Here is a 13,231-nt window from a genome sequence, read left to right on the forward strand (position 1 = left end):
AAGCTAAATTCAGAGAGGCTACCTATTAATAACAGGGAACTTAAATGAGCATTTTCGTGGTTCTACTTCTGTTCTATATAAGCTACACTACTAACTTCACTGAGGCCACATGGCTAATTCAAAATCTATACTCTCCCCTTACATATCATCTAAGCAGGGCTAATAGAAACTTTAGTTTGCCGGGCCATTTTTCTTAAAATGAAAACATGAACAAAGGGCTTCTGTTTAGTCATGATTAAATGAGTAATATATATTTTTTAATTCTCTTAAGTAAATGAAAGTAAATAGTATTATTCCAATGAAGTTGAAGAAACTCACACATACACACACACACACACACACACACACACACACACTTAAACACATTCAGATACACACACCTGATGCAAGACAACTAAACAAATGTCAAAAACCCAAAACTTTTGTTCTTCGTTTCATTATAAATTCCTTTCCATATATCATTTGGTACATGTTCTAGTGACAAGCAGTGTGCTGGCGGTAAATCAATGGCTAATTTATGTAACAAGACTCGACCTGAGCCTTGAGCTGTATTCAGTTTAGAGAGTCAAACTTTTCTTTTTTCTGGTGCACTTGTGTGCTTTTTTGGCTAGGAACTTATTTGCATGAAGAAACGAGGACAGAATTCTCTGAAGGACAAAGAGGAACAGACAGAAAAGCTTAGACTGGTATCACAGCCCCAATTATCAGTGTGAAAGGGGATTTCCAGTAGAGTATTGGGTTTAATGTTCCCTTAGCGGCACCCCCAAAGGAAGAAGAATCACATTTGTGACCAGGTCTGAGAGCATTAAAAGTAGGAAACAATGTTAGCAGAAGATTAATAAGTTGTTTTCGCTCTGTAAGTGCAAAACAACAGAGAAGAGAGTGAGTTGCCCTCTCTCCACATCTGCCAGTGACACAGTTGCTTGTTCCACTGAGGCAGGTTGACATCTCTGTCTCCAGAGGTTTGGACGCACCCGACTGTGCCTGGTGGAAGGTCTTCCATGCAAGTGCCGGAAGCTGCTGTGTAGAGTCCTCGTAGAGATCCCTCCAGGAAATACTACTTGTGGTAATCAGAGGAAGAGGAAGGAAGCTGGGGTCAACATGTGAGAGAAGCAACACGGTTTCCCATGTATGGGAGATGCAACTTGTGGAGATTCTTCAGAAAAAACTTGAGTGAAACCGTATGAAGAATTTGTCTGAGAATCCTTCCAATAACTTGTGGGGGTAAATCTAACAGAATAAGTTTTATCATCCTTAATGCATTCGCCTTCACTGTGACCTTGGAAAACAAGAGGTACTGAATGTTGTGTTGCTACCATTTTACTTAGAAAAGTCTTCCTAAAACGGTTTCCTTTTCAAAAGCCAAAAAACCTTTTCATTCAGTGAGTTAAGGTATGCTAAAGTGGGTTTAAAAATGCCCCCCAAATATCTAATGGCTTGAACCGAAAATAAATTCTAAGAGTAGTTGGGAGAGGGGCATAGTTTGGCCAGGCAGCTCTGCACCACGAAATCTTTCATGGCCAATATCTGAATGAGCTCTGCTATCTTCCAGGTACAACTTCCAAAACTTCCCTGGGGGTTGCCCCCTTCTGGGTAGCCAGGGCGGTGGGGGGGGGAGCGGAATGCAGTGGCACATGGGAAGATTTTACAGGCCAAGCCTGAAGGGGACACATGTCCCTTCAGCTTGCCCGCCCCGGTCAGAAAACCCTCCTCGTGCCACAAATACCAACCAGAGAGCTAGTGAATGGCACATGTGAGCCTCAGAAGAAGAGGAAACAAGTTTTGGCAAATAGCCAGCAGTCTCTGTCACATTCAATGGCCATTCTTTGAATTAGTTTTTTTTTTAACAAATTCCACTAAACCTTCTGAGGGATGAACCCTTAATACAGGCTTGCAAATAATAAATCCTTGCCGAATCAATAAATGAGTCACATCTAAAGTAAACTTAATTTTTTAAGTGATTAGCAAGATACCTAAGTGGAAGTTAACCGTTACATTTCTTTATACTGGAAATAGCTTAGTTAGGACTCACTTCCTTTGGCCATTCAGTGCATTTATTCAGGATACATTTATGAAAAAATATGTGATTTGTTCCTATTTTAGACATAAGGAATACAGCAGTGACAAAGATCATCCAGTGCCCTACTCTAACAGAGAATACATTCTAGTGGTGAAGGCAGTGATGGACAAATCAATAGTGACATGTATCTATTCATTCTATACATGGTAATAAGAATATTGATTATGTTTAAGACACTGTCCTAAGTGTTAGAGAGATATTAGTGAATATAAGATAAAAAACTATTTTCCTCCAGAGACCTTTGATTCTAGTGGGTGATAGGAACTATAAACAGACTAATTAAGTAAATACAAGCATATTAGGAAGCCATCTGTAGTGTGGTAGGAATCCTGGGGCAGGAGAAACCTAGCAGGCCCATTTCACAAGGTAGGATCAGGGACGATAATGGAGTCTCTGAGTGTGGAGAAGCTACAAGAAGCTAGAAGTAAGCCAGGTCATGACTAGGAGACACAAGCAGAGCTAGGAATCTTCACAACTCAGCCCATAGCCAGATAGAAGGAGACCATGCTGGCACTCATATCTTGGGTATCTTTATATGATTTGATAGTAGAAATGGGTATCAAATCCTCAACTGGAGTGATGACCAAAAGGATGCCTTATTCGCAAGATGATCTTAAGAGGGGCAAAAGATGAAGAGGCCTGTAGAGTTTCATTACTCAGAAGAAGAGAGAGTGCGGAGCTGGTATTATAACTGATTGGATTGGGGAGACATTCTGTCCTCAGAGGAGTGTCCACTCATGAGAAGCTACTTCAAAAGCAAACAAATTTTGAGTGGGGAAATCTATATTCTTGGAATGTTGGCCCAGGTAACAGTACCTATCCTTCTCCTTGCTGAGGTGAGGTGAAGTAGACATCAAAGAAACAGCTTCATTAAAGATAGTCTATGGGATGTTCATGGTGAAAAGCAAGTGAGAGACACCCAGACTTCAACCCAGGTACCTAGGCCTTGCCAGCCCAGGCAGCCATCAGCCCACCAGGGTTGAGGATGAAATAAGTCCAACCAAGTTCTTTGTTGACTTTTTTAAACGAGGTCCCAATGCCTCTAAACTACCCTTACTGTCAAGCGATACAGTAGTAGCTTTTAGACTCGTACTCCTCTCCACATGCCTTCGTGATGCCAACCACACCCACTTTATGGAAGGATCGTGTGAGACAGTCCTCCATGAGTTTCTTGAATTCTCACTTGTCTCTCTAGTTATGTCAAAAAATGACCAGGCCTCGATTGCTCTTAACTTGGGCAGTTTCTCAGAGTGTGTTTTGGAGAGAGCAACTTTGAAAGATGAGGTCTCTGCTTCAGGGAGAGATAGCAAACTTGCCTACTGCTTGTTATACAAGCAGTGGATTGTGCTAACTCAGAGTCCCTTGGTAACAATGAAAATCCACTGCATGCATAGCATCTCTCTGGCCTCCTCCACATCACAAGACTTAGGATCAAGGGAAACAATTCAAAACAGGAGTTTTGTGTCTTCTGAAGCATCCATGAAATAGTATACGGAGTTAACAAGGAGTTAGCTCCTTGGCTTGTGAATGGGGGTAAAATAAAATCCCAGGGGCGCCTGGGTGGCGCAGTCGGTTAAGCGTCCGACTTCAGCCAGGTCACGATCTCGCGGTCCGTGAGTCCGAGCCCCGCGTCAGGCTCTGGGCTGATGGCTCGGAGCCTGGAGCCTGTTTCCGATTCTGTGTCTCCCTCTCTCTCTGCCCCTCCCCCGTTCATGCTCTGTCTCTCTCTGTCCCCAAAATAAATAAAAAACGTTGAAAAAAAATTTAAAAAAAAAAAAAAATCCCAGACCCCATAAGTAATCTGCTAATGAAATTGGCCTTTTGAGAAGTTGTGTTTGAGATGTTTATCAAACATCCAAGTGGAGATGTCTACATATGGGGATATATAGTTTTGGAGTTCAAAGGAGAGGTCCCGGCTATAGGCAGCATTGGAAGTCATTGGGATACATATGTATTTGAAGCCTTGAAACTTCATGAGAGTGAATTCACCAAGAATGTGAATATAGTTAGGTAAGAATAACCAAGCCTGAGTCCTGAGACATTTCAATGTTGACATAACAACAAATGCCACTAAATGCCATAGAATAAATGCTAAATTGCTGGGTCAAGAAAATGCCAATGACTTCTAGGAGAGAGGTGGAAGAAATTATACTTTGGAGCATGACCGTCCCATCTCTCAATCTCATCTCATGCTGCTTAATCCCTAGCATTATTGGAAATATTTTGTTTGTTGAACATACCTACAACTTTTCCTGCCATGTGTCCTTGCTTTATTCACATTCCTGGGCCTGGGATACACTTCCCGTCTCATTTCTAAAAACTAAGTCCTGCCCTCTCAGATTTCTGCTACCATGTTGTTTCTTCATTGAGACCTATCCCAACCACCTCACCCCCAATTATGTCTTATCAAAACACATATGCATTCCCTTCCTTACGTATATCACAATTTATATATCTAGTATATGTTTAAAATACTAGGTTATTTTATATCTGATTACACATTTACTTATATACTGATAATGTCCTGCAAAATGCTCCATGAGAATGTGGATATCAATAGTTTTCTAGTCTGCTACACTCCCAACATCTGATCCTGTGCCTGGAGTTTGCAAACAGTTCAGTAAATATTTGGAGAATAAAGCCAGTACTTGTATAAATGTTGACCCTTTAATCCATCCAAGCCTCTAGTCACCCATCTGTAGAAATATATCAATTATATAGTTGTGAGACTCAATGCAGCTTGTTTATATGTATCACCTGATACATAGTAGGCCCTCAGTAAGTACAAAAAAATTAATCACTTAGTGTTGGAAGACTATATGGGAAAAATACATTGAAGAAAAGCATCATTTGTTCAAAGGCAGAATTCTCTCTGCTCAGGAAGAGAAATGAATGCTGAGACTAGTCTATGAGTGAATAAAAAGCACATACAGAAAGAAGACTAATAGATTGAAATGTCAAAGACTGGAAGATTGGAAAAAACCCAAAATGGAGCTAAAGAAACTAGAACCAAAATGAGTAAAGATCTAAGCAACAAAATGAAAAGAACATTGTACCAGAAATGTCCATAAATCTAAGGAATGTTTCTGGTTCAGAGGGAGCAAGAGATCAGCAAAGAAGAAGATAGGTAGTGAGGAATGACAAAGATTGTTCTTTGATAGAAGCGGCTGAGCTGTCATAAAATCAAAAATAATACTTTCTCTTCAGGATAATAAAAGAGAGTGATGGGGAAGAAATGCAGAAAACACAGGTACACCTTCCAGAAGAAGTGTTAGGAGTTGACTTTGAAAACTATCAATCTTGGGTCTAAATAACTGATTAAAAATTAAGTGTTCCATGACCTTGACTGAACTCTCAGAAAACTCCAGATTTCATAAGAAAGAAATAAAAATGTTGAAGTGAGGAGTTTAGGAGAGGCCTCTTTAAAAATATCCACAAATAAGGTAAACTTTCCTCCTTAAATAGAGAGGACTTGGGGACTCTAATATATATAGAGAGAGTATATATAACATATATAAATGTTATATAGAGTATATATATAACATATATAAATATGTGTTTGTGTACATGCATATATACATAAATACACAATATAAGGGATAAAATAAGAAAAGCAAAACAGAACTATTTAAAAAAATTTTTTTCAACATTTATTCATTTTTGAGAGACAGAGAGACAGAGCACAAGCGGGAGAGGGGCAGCGAGAGAGGGAGACACAGAATCAGAAGCAGGCTCCAGGCTCTGAGCTGTCAGCACAGAGCCCGATGCAGGGCTCAAACTCACGAACTATGAGATCATGACCCGAGCCGAAGTCGGGTGCTCAACTGACTGAGCCACCCAGGCGCCCCATGAACTATTTTTAAAAGAATGGCCACAAGGTTCATGTACACATAATAAACACAAAGGAAATATGTAATTATTCTTGTTATAATTTTATTGCAATATTTTACTTTTAATTATTATAAACCATTCTTTGAATGAATGCTATACACATACATAAACATCTGAATCCCTTTGAGGACAACAGTGTCTGGCTTAGGCTGAAATTCTGGGATCTTGGATCGGGTTCCACAATAAGCAAGGAAGGGCAAGACCTCAAATGACAGAATACAAAGAAGTTTATTGGAAAAATTTCATTTTGGAGTGAAACTTAAATGCCATTTGAGGTTTCAGAATCAAGGGTCTTGGTAGCGGGGTGGCATGTGGGTGAAAGGAAGCAATGGACATGGTATGAGAGGAAGAATGGAGTCAGGAGGTAAAGGCATAAAACATTTCTTCAGTCATCAAAGGGTTAAATGGTCAATACACTATCCTAGTTTGGCATGGGTAGGGAGCTGTTAAAAGTGACCTGGTGACTGAGAAGATAACTATAAAGACTTTTCAATGACTTGACTTCAGTTGCCAAGTTTATTTTGACCTATGCTATTGGGTTTATGTACCCTGCAAATTCATATGTTGAACCCTTAATCACCAATGTGATGGTATTTAGAGATGGAGACTTTGAGAAGTGATTAGGTTGTTAGGGTGGGGCCCTCACGATAAGATGAGCATCTTTATAAGACGAGACAAGAGAGGGCTTGCTTCCTCACTCTCTCTCCTCTCCATGTGAAGCTACAAGGAGAAGATGACCATGTGCGGACCAGGAACAGGGTCTTCACTAGGAGCAAAGTCAGCTGGCACCTCGGTCTTGGACTTCTCAGTCTCCTGAACTGCGAGTAATAAATTTCTGTTGTTTAAACCATCCATTCATTGGTATCTTGTGATAGCAGCCTGATCTGATGAAGACAGCCCGATACTCTAATAAATCACTGATCTTTGAAGCAGATATTTCAGATTAGTGTAATTTAAGGGGACTCATTTTCCAGTAATATCAGGTCCCTAAGATTCCTAACATCAGGCTCCGAGGGCTACTGACCTTATGAACATCAAAAAATAATTTTCAATGTGTGTCTCATTTGCAAAGAAAACTGCTGTGCCACCTTGACATGTTTCCCCCTTGTTCCAGATAATAATCTACTAGTAATAGCATGGCATGTTATGCAGTAGAATTCTGAGATAACTTTAGTAAGAATTTTATTATGCCTTGTGATGTTGACCTACCTTGTTCACACATTGTTCTTACAATAATCAGGTACCAGATAAGGGGTTGGCAAACTATGACTTGTAAGCCAAATTTGGCCCACCAGCAGTTTTTGGAAATAATATTTTATTGGAACACAGCACACCCATTCTTTTTCTTTCTTTCTTTCTTTTTTTTTTTTGTATTGGCTGCTTTTGTGATCTTGACTTGTTGTCATCAGATAAAGTTGCCACTATGGGACCCAGTACTCTGTAGCACCACATCTGAATGGGGTAGTCTGATCACAGTTCTCTGGAAAATCTCCTATAAGATTTCCTTTCAAAACTTGATGGTGCCTCTTCCTGCCTCATATAAGCATATGTAAATTTTTAAAATCATACTTTTTGAATTTATCTGCAAAGTTTCACAGGTATGTGAAGAAAGACCACCCTATTAATCACAGGAACAGGATTAGTAATTTTGCCTTTTGGAGTCATTTCCTCAGCTTTATTAGATTCTGTTTTTTAAAGAATCTTCTAGAAACTGTAATTTTGTTTGCATACAGAGGTACAGAACATGCTTTAGTTCAGCATCACTATTCTTAATCTGAAATGTGAAAATAGCTTTTTGTTCCCTCAATCACTAATTGTCCTCAACTCTTACATTCCATCTTTTTCTTTAGCTACTCACATTTTGAAACATTATGATGACTTCTTATATCCTCCAGAGTAAAGCCTAAATTGCTCTATTAGGCCATAGAGGATTTGCATAGTGTGGCCCTAATTCATCTGTCCTGGTTTGTCCCTGTCACCTTTCTGCACCCACACTTTGCATTTTCTGTACGTCGTGGAGGCTTTCTCATGCCTCCAAGATTTGGTACCTTCTTCGGTTTTCTCTGCTCCATAAACCTTGTGCATCTCTGCATACGCAGTACCCATTCATCATTCATTTCTTTATTCTCTCCAATTCATCAAATATTTATTGAGCACCTGCTCTGTTTTGGGTTCTTTACAAAGCATGGGAAGAGAAGGATGAATAAACATGTACATTCCCAAGGAACTGATAATCCAGAGGGAACTTCAACTACCTAAACATTTAATCATGATGCAGCATCAGACCTAAATTAAGAAAAAGAAACATACATTTTTGAAAGCAAAAATAGACATGAATTATAATACTGTATAAGAAATATGTTTGTACAGGATCCAAGTGAGGCCTAGAGCCTGTCAAAAGTGGCACCCAAATCATTGGTATTGCACCAAAGTTGTCTGCACGTATAAATCTGACTTTCTTTGAATTCCTACCATCATTTCCTCATTTGTAACTAACTAATAGAGATATGTTCTTGGATATTAGCTAACATCCTCAAAATTAGTAACTCCATATTTGAACTTATCATCATATCCATCAGATATACTTTTCTTGGGTAAACTCCTTTTTTTCCCTGAATTCCTAATCTGCAACATCACCTGATTCTTCTGAGTCATGTAAACATGCATGCACACACACACATGCACGTGCACATAATTTAAATTTCACTTACTCTGAGAGCCCTTTCCTAGTTTGTTACACTCATTCATAGATTTCTATCCTTTTCACAATATTGATCACAATTTAATTTGGTACTGAATTAGTAATTCAATAAATTATATCAGCCCCATCCCACTAGACTACAGCTGTTAGTAACTGCATGAAAAGTAAACCACTGCATTCCTAGTATATCTCTTATTCTCTGGCACAGGGTAGATATTCAATAAATAGTTGCTTTTAAGTAAGCTTTGGGCCAACATGGGGCTTGTACTCATAACCCTGAAATCAAGAGTCACCTACTGTACCAACTAAGCCAGCCAGGCACCCCAATGAATAGTTTTTGAAAGGAAGAAAAAGAAGACATTGGTCTTTGTCTTATTATGTTCCGTGATTTGTTGAAGTTACTTTCTTAAAAACCCTGCATTTCAACATGTTTCCCTCATTTTTAGAAATTAAATCACTAGTCCTCCACCTCTAATATATTTGATACATAGAAGTCAAATTACATCACTTTAACTACTGTTCAAATTTACCTTATTAACTCAAAAATATTCAATAACTCCACTTTGACAAAAGAATGATATCCGACCCCTTTATACTGGTAATCAAAGCCCCAAATATTTTTTTTTCCTGGACTCTATGCTGTATTTTCCAGACATCTTTAAAGTAAGATGTATACATATAACTGAGTACTAATAAATGGAAATTTAACCATAGTAATGTGCCTCCCACTCAGGACTAGTCCATGACAATCTCCAACACATGATTCTCCATGATCTTCTCCTCTCTGTTGGCTGGATGTCAAAACCCAGGACACTCTTGGAAGCCTTGTATTAAAGATGGCAGAACCTCTACCAGACAGTCTGGTTGAATGTGTGAAGCAGATAAACTCTCTACAACTCTGGCACATCTATCCATTAAATGATAGAATTTACATGAATTAGAAGCATATTTCTATTTGGGTATGTGACTGAGATATTAAGGTTTCCTGGTTATATCATCCGATATTGTTTAATGAATGTAACCTGATTAATATCAATATTCTCCTTTAGAAATATTTCCCTTTAGACAAAGTGAATTTACACGTGTGTAACTTTACCTTTGTAAAAGACATACCCTGTATTGTACATTGCACATCTCACAGCAGTGGGGCCTTGTAGACCTATCCACCTGATTATCCTTCCCTGAAGTCAGAGATGATTGAATAAATTATGGTTGAAACTGAGTCAATTCTATTATTTCTCCTAAACTGGGCAGTCTTGTTGGATAGTGACAGGAACTCAAGGTAAAAGATGATTGGAGGTGCCATTTTGAGATGGTCGTAATGGAATAAATAGAAGAGCAGAGAAAACTAATATGTGTATGCAAAGGGAGAAAATTAAAAGACAACACAGGGAGAGTCAGAGACGAGCACTCATTTTCCCTTAAACAGAAGCAGAGGAAAGAGTAAGTGCTTGTCTTCTCATTGATGTTTTTGTTCGTGTTCCAGGTTCTGGTGAAATCCAGGTACACTGCTGGCAATGGCTTTGATGTGGTGTCCAGATACTCTTCCACTAAGTTTTCCCTTTTCAGACAAGCCACTTAGTTGACTTCTACTGCACTCAATCAAATGTTCCTTTTCTAAGGCAATACTCCAAGCTTTTGGTCTATGTACGTTTGCTTGACCGATTTCTTCCGTAAAATGCTCCCCTACTGACTTCCACGCTTTTCAATTTTTACTTATTTTTCATGGCCTCCCTGATTTTTTTAGGACAATTTAAAACTAAAAGAAAAGTACATTCTGTATCCTCCAAGTTCCCCAAACACACATTTCTGCCCGAAAAGGGATAAAACAAACACTTATATTCCTTAAATGTTCTATGTAAAGATGAGAAGCTTTGAATACTGATTCTTCAAAATCTAAAAGAGAAAATATTTTGCGATCCTGAGAGGTGATAAAATAAAATTATGAGCGTACTTTGACTTCTATTAAAATACAGGCAATATTAAAAAATGAATGACCTATTCTCTCAACTTTACTGGCACGTTTTATCAAAAGCATGTGTGATAGTAATTAAAATGTTTCTAATACGAATCATGAAGGCAGTGTTTCTACAGCTTCACGTTAGTACATGTGTAGTTTCATCTCTTGAGATGATTTTTTCTTTAGAAGAACCATTATGGTTAGAAAAAGTCCTTGAAAGTTCTTTCCTGATTGTCAGCTCTTATCTTCAAGTCTTGTGCTTGTATATCTTTTCATTTTCCTAGATCATATTCTGGATGTTCTTATGCCTGATATAAAGCAGTATGATATTGTGAGACCACTAAATTCATTGGATTATACAATAATGCTCATTCTAATTATCAATCTTACCATCCTTTACCTCCTTTTCATTTTCACCTTCATCAGTGCCAAGAATTAAGTTCGTACTCTGTGCCGGTCACTAGCTGATGCTGTTCCCGGTATCAGCTCAGCCAGGCTTTACAACCAAAGACTGAGGCAAGTATTTTACTGAGGAGGAGATTAAGACTCAGAGACATTCACTATCTGACCCTGGGTTATACTGTAGCCGATAAATGGTTGTATTGGAGCTTCAGCCTCGTTCAGTCCAAAACTCTCTTAACATCTGCTCTTTCAATGAGGAGGATGGAGGGGCACGTTAACATTGAGGGGCAGTGATGAGGCGACACAGGATGATGTCACGGAGGCTGGCAAGTGTTTGGGAAAGTGGGGGTGATAGTGATGAAGGAGAGGAAAGGTAATTTTCTCTTATTCTGAGTTCTTAGGTGAAATTCCCATAATAAAAAACAGATTAACAAGAGAAAAGCAAATAGAATTTACTAATATAAATATCTCCTATATGCATGGAAGAAACTCAGGGAAAATGAGTAACTCCTGGAGTTGGTATAGAATTCAGGATTAAACACTATATTGATAGGGAAAGAGAAGGAGGGGGGTAGACTTTCTAAAAGAGAGGAAGTGACTTGGGGGAAAGATGAGCAGGTAGTTTTTGATGCCCTTGGAAAAACAGATTGGGAGGTATGACAGTTTGTGACAGTGTGTTCTGTGTGGCATCTTTCCTTCTGTCATGAGTCAATCTTCCTCAGAAGATGAAGCTCCTGGGGCAGATTTAGACAACTGAGTTCCTCTTGCAGGGTCTGTGTTTAGGTAGAGAAGGGTAATTCAGAGAAGGCCTCTCCTTACTTTGGCTGTTTTTCAAGTGCCAATGTCTCAAAATAATGTGCCAAAGTGACATACTTTGGGGTGGCATATTCGGCCATCCTGCAGAGACACGCTCAGATGGTAGAAAGGTGACACCACACAGAAGATCACAGGGATATAAGACAGTGTTTAGTATGACCTACTTTGGTTACTACCTTCTGGAAGGAATTAAAATTAAAAGAAATTTAAGTAGAGAAATCCAGGCCATACTGTTCATAGGCAGGAGTGTTGGGCAGAATTCGAGGAACACAGGCCACCCCGGACCTACCGCCTCATCACCAAACCCTGTACGTGAACTGGAAGCATTTTGTGTCATAAACGTTATTAGCACATGAGAGGTAGGAAGTGTCTCTGCTGTGGCACTACTTACTGTCATACACTACGTCCTTCTGTAGAAGTCACATGCTTAAGCATTTGAGTGATGCTCGTATTAGTCAGAGGATTCAAGCAAGTTCAGAGATGATGGACTTTTCTCTTCAGAGCTATTTCAACATTACCATCTGGAATCCCGCTCTTCTGGCTTTTGTTCTATTTCTGCTACACCATGTCCAGGCCTTGTGAAGCCTTCAATTTCCTCAGCAGATTGGAGCCAAACCCAGCATCAATTTAGGACTGTAGCTCATTCACACTGACTCCATATTATTTCCTCTTAAACAGAGTTTTTATACATTTCTGGGGGTACGTTGCTTTTATTTCTTAAGGGGGAAGTAAATTCCTGAAACCCTGAGTCTAACTGCTGGCTCTAAAGTAACTATGGTTTGCTTCTCCCTCCACAGCAAGAGAGAATGGCCAAATGTAGAAAAAGGAGGCTCAGGGAAGGACTTGAGCATTGAGAAGGCAGGTTACTGCTGACCCCAAAGATTCAGGAACCCACCCCACGGCCCTACAGCTTTCTGGACCAGGCAGACATCTCTGTTGAGAGACGTTTTGCTGAGGTGACATTCCTGCAAACCAAATGGGCTCGGGTTCCCCTGAAAGTAATGGGATCATTGAGAAGCCAGAAAAATAAAGGGTTTTTAATGGAGTAAGGGTTACAAATGCCGTAGGGCATATGGAATAAATTGTGAAGAAGTAATCATGAGACTAGAAGCCACAGATTTAATAAGACTCCATTTGTACCGTATATACAAACAGAATTAGAAATAAATCCTATATGTTGGCATGGTCAAACCAGCACAGAATCATTTACCTTATATTGCTTTTATTTATTTGTTCATTTTTTACGAAAGGAAGAATAAATGGTACTCTATAAACAAATGCATGTTCATGCTTTAGAAATGATTTTTACGATTTTTTTCCCTTTCCCCATCCCCCTTTAAATACTTCACTGGTCATATGATTCTATATTTGAAAATTTTGC

This window comes from Panthera tigris, chromosome B3 (assembly GCF_018350195.1).
Source record: "Panthera tigris isolate Pti1 chromosome B3, P.tigris_Pti1_mat1.1, whole genome shotgun sequence".
NCBI lineage: Eukaryota > Metazoa > Chordata > Mammalia > Carnivora > Felidae > Panthera > Panthera tigris.